This window comes from Astyanax mexicanus, chromosome 6 (genome assembly GCF_023375975.1).
Source record: "Astyanax mexicanus isolate ESR-SI-001 chromosome 6, AstMex3_surface, whole genome shotgun sequence".
Taxonomy (NCBI): domain Eukaryota; kingdom Metazoa; phylum Chordata; class Actinopteri; order Characiformes; family Acestrorhamphidae; genus Astyanax; species Astyanax mexicanus.
The window spans coordinates 13,661,999-13,678,176 of NC_064413.1; the positions used below are offsets into that span (position 1 = coordinate 13,661,999).

Genomic DNA, 16,178 nt, shown 5'->3' on the forward strand with positions numbered 1-16,178 from the left:
CTCTTCCGACAGCCGTCCCTCCACGGCGTCCAGGAAGGCAAGAGCCCCGTCTCCCGGTACGTCCCGGGCCTGGAACATTCTGGCGAAGTAAGCCGCGGCCGCCACCAACATTCCGTCGGTGTCCTCATGGAGCGTCCCGTCTTCCGACTTGAGCCCCGGGATGTGCACCCTAGCCTGCCTCTTCTTGACAGAGTCAAAGAAGAAGCGCGTAGGGCGCTCATCCTCCCTGATCCGTTGGTACTGGGCCTGTCTGCAGTACCCGCGTGCCTGGGCCTCGTGGTAAAACCTCAAGGCCTCACTGGCTTCCCGGATCCGGACTTGATTCCGGTCCCGCCAGGCGGCTCGCAGGTCGCACGACCACCTCCGGATCGCCCGCTCTCTCCTCCGAGCGGCCGCGTTCGCCCACCACCGGCAGAGGGTGGCGACCTTTTCCTTCAGGTCTTCCCACCACTCCCCCGCCGTGGCATAGAGGACCTTCATCCTCTTCCATGTGGGGTAGAGGGTCCGGAAAACGGCGCAAAAGGCCGGATCCCGTAGGAGGGCGACATTCATCCTCCATACCCCCTTCCCACGCCCCCCCCCCTGCATGCGCAGGGCAACTCCCACGTAACAGTGGTCGGAGCCCCAGAACGGTCTGGACCAACACGCTAAGATGTCAGCTCCGTTCCGGACAAAGATGTAGTCCAGGCGGGAGGCGTCACCCCTGGAATTACACCAGGTGTGTCCTCCCCCCTGGGGTTCGACGACCCTGTGCGAATCGACCAGCCCGGCAGTCTGCACTATTCTAGCTAGTTCCACCCCCCCGGCCCCTGTGTCGAGGTCCACGTTAAAGTCCCCGCCTACGACGAGGACCTTGTTCGTGAACAACAGGGGCTCCAGGTGGGTAAAGAACCCTCGCCGACCGGCCGGGCTGGCAGGAGCATACACTCCTATTGCCCTGAGGGCAATCCCCCTCCATTCCCCGTCTACGCAAATGATGCGTCCTGGCACCGGGGACTGAACGGTCAGGACCGAGAAGTCCCCGGAGCCAAACAAAATGCCCACTCCGTCCGCCACTCCTTCCCCCACCCCCCACACCGAGGGGCCCGCCTTCCACTGGGCCGAATACAAGCTTGCGTCCCGCTGCGAGGTCAAGTGGCACTCCTGCACAAACAGGACCTCGCAGCGGAACGCTCGCAAGCTCCGGAAGACGGCCTCCCGCTTAACCCCATCCCTGATGCCCCTGACGTTGAGGGACCCCACCGTCAGTCTACACATATCTAAAACGGTGGAGTCCCTCCCTCCCCCCTCCCGCCGTACCCAGAAAACGGAACCCCACCCCCCCACCCCACCCAACCCCGCAAAAACCCACCCCAACCCAACAAAGTCCCACACACCCACAAAACCCCACAAAAACGCCCCATAAACCCCCCACCCACAACAAAACCACCCCAAACCAACACAGTCCCACAAAACCCCCCACCCGCAAAAGCCCACCCACAACAAACACAGTCCCACAAAATCCCCCCCTCCCGCAAAGGCCCACCCACAACGAACACAGTCCCACAAAAACCCCCCTCCCGCAAAGGCCCACCCACAACGAACACAGTCCCACAAAATCCCCCCTCCCGCAAAGGCCCACCCACAACGAACACAGTCCCACAAAATCCCCCCTCCCGCAAAGGCCCACCCACAACGAACACAGTCCCACAAAATCCCCCCTCCCGCAAAGGCCCACCCACAACGAACACAGTCCCACAAAAACCCCAATCCCGCAAAGGCCCACCCACAACGAACACAGTCCCACAAAATCCCCCCTCCCGCAAAGGCCCACCCACAACGAGCACAGTCCCACAAAATCCCCCCTCCCGCAAAGGCCCACCCACAACGAACACAGTCCCACAAAATCCCCCCTCCCGCAAAGGCCCACCCACAACGAACACAGTCCCACAAAATCCCCCCTCCCGCAAAGGCCCACCCACAACGAACACAGTCCCACAAAAACCCCAATCCCGCAAAGGCCCAACCCCAACAAACATAGTCCCACCAACCCCCCCCTCCCGCAAAGGCCCACCCCCAACAAACACAGTCCCACAAACCCCCCACCCGCACAAACCCAACAAAGTCCCACAAACCCCCCCCCACGCACAAACCCCCACAACCCTACTGAGTCCAGCAAGCCCACCCAACCCCAACACAGTCCCACAACCCGCCACCCACAAAAGTCCACCCACCCCAAAGAAGTCCCTCAGTCCCCAACCACTTCCCCAAAAACCCCTCCTCCCTTCCGAAAGAAAGTCCCACTCCCTCAAAATACTCCCCACCCCTGCCCTATCCCTGAAAGGATACCGCATAAGGGCGGTCATTTATGTTTCCCTTTACCCTTCCCCCCCCCAGACCTCGTCCACCTGGTGGCCACCCTCTCCCACCCCTCCTGACCTGCGTCCTCTGGGTCCGACGAGGAGGAGCCGTCCAGCAGGGGCGGAGACCAGTCCGTGCTGGGGTCCTGGGGAGCGTCGTCAGCACGCTGGCCCGGCCCCGGCAAAAGCACGCTGGCTGGGTCGAGGAGGTCGAATTCCCGGGCCTCCTCGACCTTGGACCTTTTGGCCTTCTGGCCGTCCTCCTCAGCCTGAGGGTCTCGTACCCTGACGGGAGCAGGGGCAGGGGGGTCCGACGCTGGCTGGCCGTCCGGGACGGCGACGGTTGCCCACCCGGGCCGCACGATGGCTGCCCCGGGCTCCATCCCCTCCAACACTTCCGCCCAGTCCATGGGCGACCAGGAGTCGGGCAGTGGTGGGGCCGGCCCGAGGCCCGTGGACTCGCCGGTGGGGCCCAGCAGGGTCTCCGCGACGACGTCTCCCGGCGTCGGTGGCGCCTCCTGCTGCTGCTGTCCTGCCGGCAGGTCCTCCGGGACCGGTGCGGCCGGAGCCTCCGTCGCTGATGGTGGGGGCGGAGGCGGTGGCAGAGGCGGCGGCGTTGGGGGCCGAGGGGGAGGAGGAGGGCCCCTGCAGGCGGTGGAAGGCCCGGCCTCTCCGTCGTCCACGACGGCGGCGGCGGCGGCGGGCACCCTGGCGTCCCCTCTCGGCGGTGCCTGGTCTGGTTCGGGCGGCCTGTACTCATCCAGGAAGAGGCTGGCGTACGTGCCTCGGCGGGAGGGGCAGGAACGGAAGAGGTGTCCCTGGCTTCCGCACAGGCTGCAGGCCTTGGGGGCCCCGCACTCGGCCGCCCCGTGCTGGTCGGAACCGCAGAAGCGGCAGTGCTTCCCCGAGCACGCCTCTTTGCTGTGCCCGAGGGCACCGCACCTCCTGCAGTACAGGGGCTGGCCGGGGTAGTGCAGGAACCCCCGGTGCGGGCCGATGGCAAAGCTCCCAGGCGGGTGGAGCAGACCCCCCGTGCCGGCAGGGTCCACCCGGAGCCGGACCAGGAACCTCCTCTTCCCGTTCCAGATGCCGAACCGCCCTTTCACCTTCTCTCCCGCCGAGACGGAGCTGCAGTACCGCCCCAAGAAGGCCCGGATGACGTCGTCCTCCACGTACGGGTTGTACATGTGGACCGTCACCGGGACTTCGTCCATGGCGAAGAGGGGGACGGCCCGCAGCCCCCGCAGCACCTCTTCCTGAGTCCCCTTGCTGCACTTCGCGAAGAGCGCCGTGCAGTCGCTGTAGGACGCCAGGGTGACGTCCACGAAACCCGCCGCCGCGAAGTCCTGCAGGCAGAAGACCCGTGAGGGACCGAGCCCTCCGAAGTCCCTCAGCACCCGCTGGACCACGTAGTCCCATCCGAATCTCCTCCTGTCCGCCTCCTCCGCTTCTGGTACCAGCTCCAGCCGCACCGTGTGCTTCAGTCGCACCACTCGGGCCGACGACGACGCTCTCTCCGCCATGCTCTTTTATTCAAGCGTAGGCCGTTCTTAAAAGAACAGATACTACACTTGATCTTAGCCAAAAGGCCGAGAAGCGATAACCCGAATAACGCCACCTGGTTGCGGGGCCCTTCTTTTTACTATGTAGCTACTAAGCGGCGAAGCCAACAGATGTCCCACCCATTTAACGTCACCCTACTCTAGCCATTGTTCAAAGAGGTCTGTCTTTTACCATTATTCCTTACAAACTTTTTTTTTTTTTTTTTACTGTTTTCTTTTGTCATCATTCCTTCCTAGTCTATTTTTTTTTTATTATTATTATTTATTGATTCATTCATGTTTTCATTCTCTCTCTCTCTCTCTTTTTTTTGGTACTGAGATGAGCAGCTTCGCTAAAAGCAAAGCTTTCAAAAAATAAGCAATACTCGTCAACGTTCCCCTCCACGGAAATCTTTAGTAAAAGGCGAAAGATTTATACGTGAATGAAGAGAAACCCGAGCTATACCCGCAACCCAACAAACCCCTCCGAGGTCCAGAAAGGGCCGAGGCAGCTGGAGGAAGGCAGGGAGCAAGGGCAGATTGAGAGGGAAGACAACCTTCAACTTTTTTGTCTTCTCCTCCAGTTAAAACGCACGAGTCCTGATGACGTCACACCTGAGCGGGACGGTCGTCCTTGCCTAAAGAGCAGAAGGGGACACAAAAGAACACAAAGAGACAAGCCAAACAACATATCGAGTTAAAAAAAAAAAAAAAGTTAAAAAAAAAAAAAAAAAAAAAAAAAAAAAAGAACAAAAACGGAGGGAAAACGGAAAACGCGCGAAAAAGACCCTCCCCTGCCAGCAAGTACAGAATTAAATAAATAAATAAATAAATAAACAAACAGAAGAAGAAAACAACACAAGCATGCATGGGTTCACTTCAAAACACAAGCAGAAGAAAAACAAGACAGATCACAGGAACTGACCATCCCCCGATCAATTCCAGCCCTCTTGAGCACTTAGCCAACGACCCAGTCGTTTCTTCTTTCTTTGCACCGCTGTAAGGAAGGTGCACCGCTCCTGGAGGTACTGCAATACCAGGTCGATGCGTGGAGCAGAAGGAGCAAGCTCCTGTTCTGGCTCCCTGTTCTAAAAATCCATTTAATATGTAGCCCTCATATAGAGGGCGTATCAGATATTAAACTGATAAGAACAGATTTTTTTCTTTCGAAAAGTTTTTATTGTCACCATACATTTTTTCTTTAAAAGCCAAGTAAAAACATTTTTGCATAAAAGCCAAGTACACAACATTTACATATATTTTAAAACAAATCATCAGTCAAAACAAATATTCATTTCATTCCATTTAAAATACGTTTTCATTACGTTTTAAAACCATAGTTTCCCCTCCCCATGTCTTTATTAAATTCCATAAATCCCATTGTTGAAAAAAATAAAAAAAATAAAAAAAGGTACAATAAGATAAAAAACACCCTCACAAAACTGACTGTTTTTTTTGTTTTGTTTTGTTTTGTTTTGTTGTTTTACATTGTTGTTATTTTCTTTGTTTGTGTGTGTGTGCGTGTTTTGGGAACGGGAGTCCAGTGCAAGTCCATGTTTTAAAAGTTCGTGAAAACCAGTTTAAAAGGAATCGCAATAGTCCATAAAATCGGTTAAAATTGTTCTTTGTGCAAAACCGGGGTGAGCCCATAACAAGCAGGCTCCACTCCGCTCCTCAGAAGAGACGCCTCTGTCGTTTTTGGGCTCAGCGGAGAACCTCCCCTGTGCCCGCTGCTCCTTTTACTGTGTCCGTGTTAACGGGGTGCATCTACGGGAGCCAGGCGCCGTGGTGGTCTGGACCCCCCTGCGTGAGACCCCGGCCCCCTCCTCCGAATGTCGCCGTGCGGTGTCCCCTGCAGCGAAGATGTTACCAGCGCCGACAGTGCGTGCAGGGGCACCGTCACGCGCTTCCCCACCAGCAGGTTGCGGGAGGTCCAAATGGCGGCCTTCACGTGATTCAGGGTGGACCAGAGCGCTGCAAAGTCGGCTGCTGGTATCTTGTCGAGGCCCTGGCCCACCCCGTTTACCGCTAGCCGGTAAAACGTGGGCTGGACCTCCCCTGCTGGCAGGCACGGGCATTGCAGGGGGCCGGTTAAGGCCCACAGGTCCCTCGCCACGCTGCACTCCCAGAGCACATGCCGCACGGTCTCGGGCTCGCCACACCCTGGCCGCGGGCAGATGGGGTTCCTCGCCATGCCCCGGGAGTGCATCACGGCCCTGACCGGGAGGATCTCATGGGCAGCCATCCACGACAGGTCCTTATGCTTGTTCTGAAGAGCGGGGTGGGCGGCGTTCCTCCAAACTTGTTTGGCCTCACCGAGTGTGAGGCCGGGAACTGGGCTCACCTCCTCCCGGTCCTGCACAAGAGAAACAAGAGACTTGGCATTAGTTAAAATGGTGACATCCTCTTTGTCTAAAAAAAACTTGTTTAAAAACTTTCTAATAAAATCATATTCAAAGGGTAGGGTAAAAGAGACTGGGGTCGTAAGATCAGGTTTTAAAATCTTTAGACTTTGCAAGTACGACCCCATCCAGAACCTCGCCATCACCGCCGTCTTGTTCTGTCTGGAGGGGTCTGTCGCATACTTCACGTGCAAAGCAGCGAACTTGCTTCCTAAAAACAGGTGGGGGTCTGGGAGCCCCTTCCCTCCATTCTCCTTTCTCTTTTTAACCTCCGTCCTCCTCAGTCGCTCCCACTTGGACCCCCACAGGAAGTAAAATATCGCCCGGTCTAGACTCAAAAGAAATCGTCTCGGGGGACTAAAAACAGAACACAATAATAAAAGCAAGGGTAAAATCACGGCTTTAATGATTAAAATCTTGCCCTCCATCGTCAACTGTCTTAGTCCCCAGAATCCCAATCTCTGCCTGACCCTAGCTAAAGCGTCAGTCCAGTTGCCCCGTCCACCACCCTCTTTGTCGAATTTAAGTCCTAAAATTTTTATATCATTTACTTTAAAATCAACGTCCAGGTTCAAGTCGATGTTCCCTCTAGGCCCAAAGAGCTGGGCCTCGGACTTGCTCCTATTGAGCTTAGCGCCCGAGGCCCTTCCAAACCAGTCAGTCACGTCCAATGCTCTTTGGACCGATAAAAAGTCAGAACATAAAAGCGTGACGTCGTCCATAAAAAGTGTGCAGGTCGCCGTCAGTCCACCTGGTAGGTCTAGTCCTTTGATCCATCTATCCTTTCTCAAGATCTGCGCCAGCGGCTCTATACATGCCACGTACAGAAGCGGAGATAACGAACACCCTTGGCAAACGCCAGAGCGTACACTGATCGCTTTTGTGAGATGCCCATTTACACGGATTTTGCTGCTGATATTTTTGTAAAGCAGCCCCACCCACTTAATGAACCTCCCTGGGAACCCCATTTTTTGCAGTACCTGAAACAGGTACTGGTGCGAGACCCGATCAAAAGCTTTCTCAAAATCTAAATTTAGAACTATCAGTCGAATGTTTCTGTCTCTCGCAAAACAGATGACGTCTCTAACCAACACTAGGCTGTCTGTGATCTTCCTTCCGGGCACGGCGCAGGCTTGATCCGGGTGGATCACGTCCTCTAAAACCAAAGACATACGTCTGGATAAAATCTTACTAAAAAGTTTACAATCAAAGTTTAAAAGGGTAATCGGTCGCCAGTTTCTTAAGTCGGTCTTGTCGCCCTTCTTATAAAGTAAGCTAACTATACCTGTTCTAAAACTGTCTGGAAGTCGGTCAAGGTTTTCAAATTCGTTAAAAACAGTCAAAACGTCAGTTACTAAAATGTCCCAAAAGGTCAAATAAAATTCCACGGGGAGTCCATCCTCTCCCGGGCACTTACCTTTTTTAAAACCTTTAAGACATTTAAAAGCTTCTTCACCTGTAAAATCACTTGTTAAAACATCCTGACTGCTAATAGTTTTGTCTAAAAAATCTAAAACCTCCTTCATTGTCTCAGGGTGTACTCTCTTTTCTTTATATAACTCTTCATAAAATTCTTCTGTCAATCTTAAAATCCCTCCCGTTGTTTTTTCTTCCCTCTCATCTTTTGTTATATTTACAATCCCTCCCCCCCTTGATAAAATCTTCTTAAAAAAATATCGAGTACATTTTTCCCCTTCCTCAACTTCCTGTTCCCTGCTTCTTAAAATAGTTGCTTTACTTTTTATTTTGTTTAAAACCGACATTTCCCTTTTTATTTCTTTTATTTCTTCACTAAAATCTATGCCGTTGGTTAAAAGGTTAAAATAACGCTGTAGTCTCTTTTGCAGCCCCAACATGCACCGTCTTTCCCTATTCTTTTTCTCCTTCCCTATTTTCTTAAAAAAAAGTCTGGGTCCTTTGTTTCACCATCTCCCACCACTGTGCGCGTGAATCGTAACAGTCTTGGAGGGTCTGCCAGAGACTGTACTGCTCCCTGTAACTCCTAACTATCTCTTTATCTTGTAACAGGGAGCAGTTCAGTCTCCACAGCCCTCCCCCTACAGTCACACCGGTGGGGAGAGACAGGGTGCAGGAGAGCATGAGGTGATCAGAAAAGAACATGGGGGATAATGTAGCATCGCTTGGTGGGCAGTCTCTCGTAAAAATGTAGTCGATACGGGAGGCACGGGCGCAATCACCACTGAACCAGGTGAAGCCCTCCTCCCCTGGATGCGTTGTTTTAAAACAGTCGACTAATTTAAAATCCTTGACTATCCCCTGTAATAAAAGTGATGTCTTATCTAATTTAAAATCATCCCCCTTCCCTTTCCTATCTTTCCTATTTAAAACACAGTTAAAATCCCCTCCCACCACTAAAGGAGCCCTCCCTAACATGTGGGGCTGCAGGTCTTCTAAAAGGTCGTACCTGTCATTTTTATCATTAAAACCATAAATATTTAAAATGTTAAAGTCCGTCCCTAAAAAAGTCAGGTTTGCTAAAAGAGCCCGTCCGTCTCGCACCACTGTGCTGCCCTTCACCAGAATATGGGGGTTTTTAATTAAAATGGCAACACCGTCGGCTCTGTTGTAGTGTGAGCCGCTCCAGAGAGAGGGACCCGCAGCCCATCGCTGCTCCCAATCTCTGTAGGATTTCATAAACGGCAAAGCACACTCTTGTAGTAAAAACACATCTGACTTTATATCTTTTAAAAAGGACAAGACGCTCTCTGCTCTAGTGGAGGCTCTCACACTTCTAACATTAATGGTTGAAATGGTAAGAGCCATGAGCATTTATGGTTTTAAAACAGGTACTTCATTTAAAAAGTCATTTAAAAGAGACTACTGAAATAAAAACAGTTTAAAAAGGCATTTAAAAGTTACTAAAGTAACTGTGACACCTGCTCTTCCTTAATCTCCATTATTTTGGAGAGAGGAGGTGAGCTGGTGCCTCCTGCCGCTGGTTCCCCACAGTCACATGCTGTGGGGGCCTTAGGCGTTGATGATGTAAGCTTGAATTGGAGGAAAGAAACTTCATTTGGAGAACCAGCGGGCCACAGCCGGTTCAGGTCTTCCAAGGAAGAACTGGCTGAACCTTGTGCGGCCCTCTGTTTTTTCTCTATCAATACAGACAGAGGAGACTCCGCAGGTCTTTTCCCCACCTGAGCGTTTGGGAGTGAGCCGGTTGACTCACCCCCGCTGGAGGCCCCTACACCTTCCTCCACCGTCACCATGGAGGAGTTGGTTTCCTCCTCCTCCTGCTCCACCACCATCTTGTTTCCTTGTTCAGGCTGGAGGGGTGTGGCCTCCAGCTCCTGCTGTGACTCCGCCCGGATGCTAGCCCCGCCCTCTGCAGCATAGCCATTCCCTGAGGCCGGCTGGAGATTTGAATCTCCCGCCGAAACCTCAGGGACCGCCCCTTCCTCCTCCATTTCCTTCTCCTTCTCCTGCTCCTCTTGGCCATGCTGCCTGGCGGCCATTTTGGTGGCCTTTAATTTGTTGGCAAATGATTTTGGGCAATCTCTGTAGAGATGGGAATTCTCACCACAAAGATTGCACCTTCTGCCATTGGGACACTCCTCATAAGTGTGCCCAATTTCTCTACACTTCCCACACACAATTTCTGCACATGCCTCTGCAAGGTGCCCAAACTTTCCGCACTTGCGGCATAGTTTGGGCATACCTTGGTAAAAGATGTAACCGCGGTTTTCACCCAGCACTATCATGGACGGTATCTGTCTCAGGCCTAAGTAACTGCTCGGGTCTTCCCATTGTTTAATGGGAACTCGCCACGAGCAGTTCCAGATGCCGTCCTCGTCCAGAACCTTGATAGGTGGGCTTTTAACGGTACAGAATCTAGCCAGCCATGTAACAATGTCTTCTCCTGTTACGGTTTCATTAAACATTCTGACAATCACCACTTTATGTGAATTATCAGAAAGTTTTTCCACCTTAAACATGGAGAACTGGTCCTTAATATTTTCATAACGAGTCCAAAAATCTTTCAGCAGGGAAGCAGAGCGGAAGCTAACATCAAAACCTTTATTTCCGGGCAGAGTCAATAAGCAGTTCAAATCGGCAGGTGTAAAAGCGAGGGCACCTTGTAATAGCTTCCTGGAGAAGTCCAGACGGGACATCCCCAGAAGCTTACCCTCCACTTCTTTAAATACTAGGCGCACGCTGTGGTGCCTCCGCATGCCGGCACGAGCAGCCGACATGCTGAGAGGCACCGGGTGGCCTCGGTAAAAACCGAGCCTCAATAAAACCACTAAAACAATAAATACAATAAGTATCTAAAATTCTAAAACAAATAAATTAAAAAGGATTGTACTTACCGTGGGTGTTGGGGTTCTCCCCCTTCAGCCAAGATGGAATGGAAGCCGTCAGACGAAAACCCCAATGAGCCCCAGACGAAGCAGGATCAGAGCCTACTGCCTAAGACTCTTTTTCACCGAACCGGGACAAGTACAATCTTCTCTCGGGAGGCAAGGACCAGGGTCACAAAGACCAAGATCTCGCACCGCCAGAGAGTCGACCGCTGTCTTAGCCAAAAGGCCGAGAAGCGATAACCCGAATAACGCCACCTGGTTGCGGGGCCCTTCTTTTTACTATGTAGCTACTAAGCGGCGAAGCCAACAGATGTCCCACCCATTTAACGTCACCCTACTCTAGCCATTGTTCAAAGAGGTCTGTCTTTTACCATTATTCCTTACAAACTTTTTTTTTTTTTTTTTACTGTTTTCTTTTGTCATCATTCCTTCCTAGTCTATTTTTTTTTTATTATTATTATTTATTGATTCATTCATGTTTTCATTCTCTCTCTCTCTCTCTTTTTTTTGGTACTGAAATGAGCAGCTTCGCTAAAAGCAAAGCTTTCAAAAAATAAGCAATACTCGTCAACGTTCCCCTCCACGGAAATCTTTAGTAAAAGGCGAAAGATTTATACGTGAATGAAGAGAAACCCGAGCTATACCCGCAACCCAACAAACCCCTCCGAGGTCCAGAAAGGGCCGAGGCAGCTGGAGGAAGGCAGGGAGCAAGGGCAGATTGAGAGGGAAGACAACCTTCAACTTTTTTGTCTTCTCCTCCAGTTAAAACGCACGAGTCCTGATGACGTCACACCTGAGCGGGACGGTCGTCCTTGCCTAAAGAGCAGAAGGGGACACAAAAGAACACAAAGAGACAAGCCAAACAACATATCGAGTTAAAAAAAAAAAAAAAGTTAAAAAAAAAAAAAAAAAAAAAAAAAAAAAAGAGAACAAAAACGGAGGGAAAACGGAAAACGCGCGAAAAAGACCCTCCCCTGCCAGCAAGTACAGAATTAAATAAATAAATAAATAAATAAACAAACAGAAGAAGAAAACAACACAAGCATGCATGGGTTCACTTCAAAACACAAGCAGAAGAAAAACAAGACAGATCACAGGAACTGACCATCCCCCGATCAATTCCAGCCCTCTTGAGCACTTAGCCAACGACCCAGTCGTTTCTTCTTTCTTTGCACCGCTGTAAGGAAGGTGCACCGCTCCTGGAGGTACTGCAATACCAGGTCGATGCGTGGAGCAGAAGGAGCAAGCTCCTGTTCTGGCTCCCTGTTCTAAAAATCCATTTAATATGTAGCCCTCATATAGAGGGCGTATCAGATATTAAACTGATAAGAACAGATTTTTTTTTTTTTTTGATTAATCCAGAGCTAGTCGCCTTCCCAGCCATGGCATTAATCAAGTGGGCTGCCTTAAAACAGCTCCCCACTGGGGATTGGCCGCAAAAGCAGCAGTATCCGTTCGTCCCCAAAAGAGGACATCTCGCCTGATCTTAGCCAAAAGGCCGAGAAGTGATAACCCGAATAACGCCACCTGGTTGCGGGGCCCTTCTTTTTACTATGTAGCTACTAAGCGGCGAAGCCAACAGATGTCCCACCCATTTAACGTCACCCTACTCTAGCCATTGTTCAAAGAGGTCTGTCTTTTACCATTATTCCTTACAAACTTTTTTTTTTTTTTTTACTGTTTTCTTTTGTCATCATTCCTTCCTAGTCTATTTTTTTTTTATTATTATTATTTATTGATTCATTCATGTTTTCATTCTCTCTCTCTCTCTCTTTTTTTTGGTACTGAAATGAGCAGCTTCGCTAAAAGCAAAGCTTTCAAAAAATAAGCAATACTCGTCAACGTTCCCCTCCACGGAAATCTTTAGTAAAAGGCGAAAGATTTATACGTGAATGAAGAGAAACCCGAGCTATACCCGCAACCCAACAAACCCCTCCGAGGTCCAGAAAGGGCCGAGGCAGCTGGAGGAAGGCAGGGAGCAAGGGCAGATTGAGAGGGAAGACAACCTTCAACTTTTTTGTCTTCTCCTCCAGTTAAAACGCACGAGTCCTGATGACGTCACACCTGAGCGGGACGGTCGTCCTTGCCTAAAGAGCAGAAGGGGACACAAAAGAACACAAAGAGACAAGCCAAACAACATATCGAGTTAAAAAAAAAAAAAAAGTTAAAAAAAAAAAAAAAAAAAAAAAAAAAAAAGAACAAAAACGGAGGGAAAACGGAAAACGCGCGAAAAAGACCCTCCCCTGCCAGCAAGTACAGAATTAAATAAATAAATAAACAAACAGAAGAAGAAAACAACACAAGCATGCATGGGTTCACTTCAAAACACAAGCAGAAGAAAAACAAGACAGATCACAGGAACTGACCATCCCCCGATCAATTCCAGCCCTCTTGAGCACTTAGCCAACGACCCAGTCGTTTCTTCTTTCTTTGCACCGCTGTAAGGAAGGTGCACCGCTCCTGGAGGTACTGCAATACCAGGTCGATGCGTGGAGCAGAAGGAGCAAGCTCCTGTTCTGGCTCCCTGTTCTAAAAATCCATTTAATATGTAGCCCTCATATAGAGGGCGTATCAGATATTAAACTGATAAGAACAGATACTTTCTGTCAGCCAGCCCTAGTCGCCTTCCCGGCCCAGGCCTCAATCAAGCATACTGTCCACACAGCCAAGAGCACGACAGAAACAGACACAAACAGTGCCCGAACCGCCGCTCCAAGGCCGTGGATCGCAACCCAAACCAATCAGCAACCAAGCGAGCAGTCCAAGCAGCTCCCCACCGGGGATTGACCGCAAAGACAAACACCATCCAAACCCCGTTGCCGGAGAGCAGGACGGATAACTACACTTGATCTTAGCCAAAAGGCCGAGAAGCGATAACCCGAATAACGCCACCTGGTTGCGGGGCCCTTCTTTTTACTATGTAGCTACTAAGCGGCGAAGCCAACAGATGTCCCACCCATTTAACGTCACCCTACTCTAGCCATTGTTCAAAGAGGTCTGTCTTTTACCATTATTCCTTACAAACTTTTTTTTTTTTTTTTTTTTACTGTTTTCTTTTGTCATCATTCCTTCCTAGTCTATTTTTTTTTTATTATTATTATTTATTGATTCATTCATGTTTTCATTCTCTCTCTCTCTCTCTTTTTTTTGGTACTGAAATGAGCAGCTTCGCTAAAAGCAAAGCTTTCAAAAAATAAGCAATACTCGTCAACGTTCCCCTCCACGGAAATCTTTAGTAAAAGGCGAAAGATTTATACGTGAATGAAGAGAAACCCGAGCTATACCCGCAACCCAACAAACCCCTCCGAGGTCCAGAAAGGGCCGAGGCAGCTGGAGGAAGGCAGGGAGCAAGGGCAGATTGAGAGGGAAGACAACCTTCAACTTTTTTGTCTTCTCCTCCAGTTAAAACGCACGAGTCCTGATGACGTCACACCTGAGCGGGACGGTCGTCCTTGCCTAAAGAGCAGAAGGGGACACAAAAGAACACAAAGAGACAAGCCAAACAACATATCGAGTTAAAAAAAAAAAAAAAGTTAAAAAAAAAAAAAAAAAAAAAAAAAAAAAGAACAAAAACAGAGGGAAAACGGAAAACGCGCGAAAAAGACCCTCCCCTGCCAGCAAGTACAGAATTAAATAAATAAATAAATAAATAAACAAACAGAAGAAGAAAACAACACAAGCATGCATGGGTTCACTTCAAAACACAAGCAGAAGAAAAACAAGACAGATCACAGGAACTGACCATCCCCCGATCAATTCCAGCCCTCTTGAGCACTTAGCCAACGACCCAGTCGTTTCTTCTTTCTTTGCACCGCTGTAAGGAAGGTGCACCGCTCCTGGAGGTACTGCAATACCAGGTCGATGCGTGGAGCAGAAGGAGCAAGCTCCTGTTCTGGCTCCCTGTTCTAAAAATCCATTTAATATGTAGCCCTCATATAGAGGGCGTATCAGATATTAAACTGATAAGAACAGATTTTTTTCTTTCGAAAAGTTTTTATTGTCACCATACATTTTTTCTTTAAAAGCCAAGTAAAAACATTTTTGCATAAAAGCCAAGTACACAACATTTACATATATTTTAAAACAAATCATCAGTCAAAACAAATATTCATTTCATTCCATTTAAAATACGTTTTCATTACGTTTTAAAACCATAGTTTCCCCTCCCCATGTCTTTATTAAATTCCATAAATCCCATTGTTGAAAAAAATAAAAAAATAAAAAAAGGTACAATAAGATAAAAAACACCCTCACAAAACTGACTGTTTTTTTTGTTTTGTTTTGTTTTGTTTTGTTGTTTTACATTGTTGTTATTTTCTTTGTTTGTGTGTGTGTGCGTGTTTTAGGAACGGGAGTCCAGTGCAAGTCCATGTTTTAAAAGTTCGTGAAAACCAGTTTAAAAGGAATCGCAATAGTCCATAAAATCGGTTAAAATTGTTCTTTGTGCAAAACCGGGGTGAGCCCATAACAAGCAGGCTCCACTCCGCTCCTCAGAAGAGACGCCTCTGTCGTTTTTGGGCTCAGCGGAGAACCTCCCCTGTGCCCGCTGCTCCTTTTACTGTGTCCGTGTTAACGGGGTGCATCTACGGGAGCCAGGCGCCGTGGTGGTCTGGACCCCCCTGCGTGAGACCCCGGCCCCCTCCTCCGAATGTCGCCGTGCGGTGTCCCCTGCAGCGAAGATGTTACCAGCGCCGACAGTGCGTGCAGGGGCACCGTCACGCGCTTCCCCACCAGCAGGTTGCGGGAGGTCCAAATGGCGGCCTTCACGTGATTCAGGGTGGACCAGAGCGCTGCAAAGTCGGCTGCTGGTATCTTGTCGAGGCCCTGGCCCACCCCGTTTACCGCTAGCCGGTAAAACGTGGGCTGGACCTCCCCTGCTGGCAGGCACGGGCATTGCAGGGGGCCGGTTAAGGCCCACAGGTCCCTCGCCACGCTGCACTCCCAGAGCACATGCCGCACGGTCTCGGGCTCGCCACACCCTGGCCGCGGGCAGATGGGGTTCCTCGCCATGCCCCGGGAGTGCATCACGGCCCTGACCGGGAGGATCTCATGGGCAGCCATCCACGACAGGTCCTTATGCTTGTTCTGAAGAGCGGGGTGGGCGGCGTTCCTCCAAACTTGTTTGGCCTCACCGAGTGTGAGGCCGGGAACTGGGCTCACCTCCTCCCGGTCCTGCACAAGAGAAACAAGAGACTTGGCATTAGTTAAAATGGTGACATCCTCTTTGTCTAAAAAAAACTTGTTTAAAAACTTTCTAATAAAATCATATTCAAAGGGTAGGGTAAAAGAGACTGGGGTCGTAAGATCAGGTTTTAAAATCTTTAGACTTTGCAAGTACGACCCCATCCAGAACCTCGCCATCACCGCCGTCTTGTTCTGTCTGGAGGGGTCTGTCGCATACTTCACGTGCAAAGCAGCGAACTTGCTTCCTAAAAACAGGTGGGGGTCTGGGAGCCCCTTCCCTCCATTCTCCTTTCTCTTTTTAACCTCCGTCCTCCTCAGTCGCTCCCACTTGGACCCCCACAGGAAGTAAAATATCGCCCGGTCTAGACTCAAAAGAAATCGTCTCGG

General features: G+C 50.1%; 5 non-coding genes and 4 pseudogenes across 5 annotated transcripts; all 9 read right to left on the reverse strand.

The window, feature by feature from the left end:
- Positions 1-3,844: 3,844 nt before the first annotated feature.
- Positions 3,845-3,940, reverse strand: LOC125802663 (U2 spliceosomal RNA; annotated as a pseudogene).
- A 286-nt stretch (positions 3,941-4,226) lies between these two features.
- On the reverse strand, positions 4,227-4,343 carry LOC125802705 (U5 spliceosomal RNA). The gene has a single exon (XR_007439755.1). It is a non-coding gene; the product is annotated as a U5 spliceosomal RNA (small nuclear RNA).
- Positions 4,344-4,883: 540 nt separating this feature from the next.
- Positions 4,884-5,058, reverse strand: LOC125802585 (U2 spliceosomal RNA; annotated as a pseudogene).
- A 6,073-nt stretch (positions 5,059-11,131) lies between these two features.
- LOC125802706 (U5 spliceosomal RNA) lies at positions 11,132-11,248 on the reverse strand. Its single transcript, XR_007439756.1, has one exon. It is a non-coding gene; the product is annotated as a U5 spliceosomal RNA (small nuclear RNA).
- A 542-nt stretch (positions 11,249-11,790) lies between these two features.
- Positions 11,791-11,975, reverse strand: LOC125802603 (U2 spliceosomal RNA). Its single transcript, XR_007439710.1, has one exon. It is a non-coding gene; the product is annotated as a U2 spliceosomal RNA (small nuclear RNA).
- Positions 11,976-12,402: 427 nt separating this feature from the next.
- On the reverse strand, positions 12,403-12,519 carry LOC125802707 (U5 spliceosomal RNA). The gene has a single exon (XR_007439757.1). It is a non-coding gene; the product is annotated as a U5 spliceosomal RNA (small nuclear RNA).
- A 532-nt stretch (positions 12,520-13,051) lies between these two features.
- Positions 13,052-13,256, reverse strand: LOC125802578 (U2 spliceosomal RNA; annotated as a pseudogene).
- A 515-nt stretch (positions 13,257-13,771) lies between these two features.
- LOC125802709 (U5 spliceosomal RNA) lies at positions 13,772-13,888 on the reverse strand. Its single transcript, XR_007439759.1, has one exon. It is a non-coding gene; the product is annotated as a U5 spliceosomal RNA (small nuclear RNA).
- Positions 13,889-14,427: 539 nt separating this feature from the next.
- On the reverse strand, positions 14,428-14,602 carry LOC125802587 (U2 spliceosomal RNA; annotated as a pseudogene).
- Positions 14,603-16,178: the final 1,576 nt, after the last annotated feature.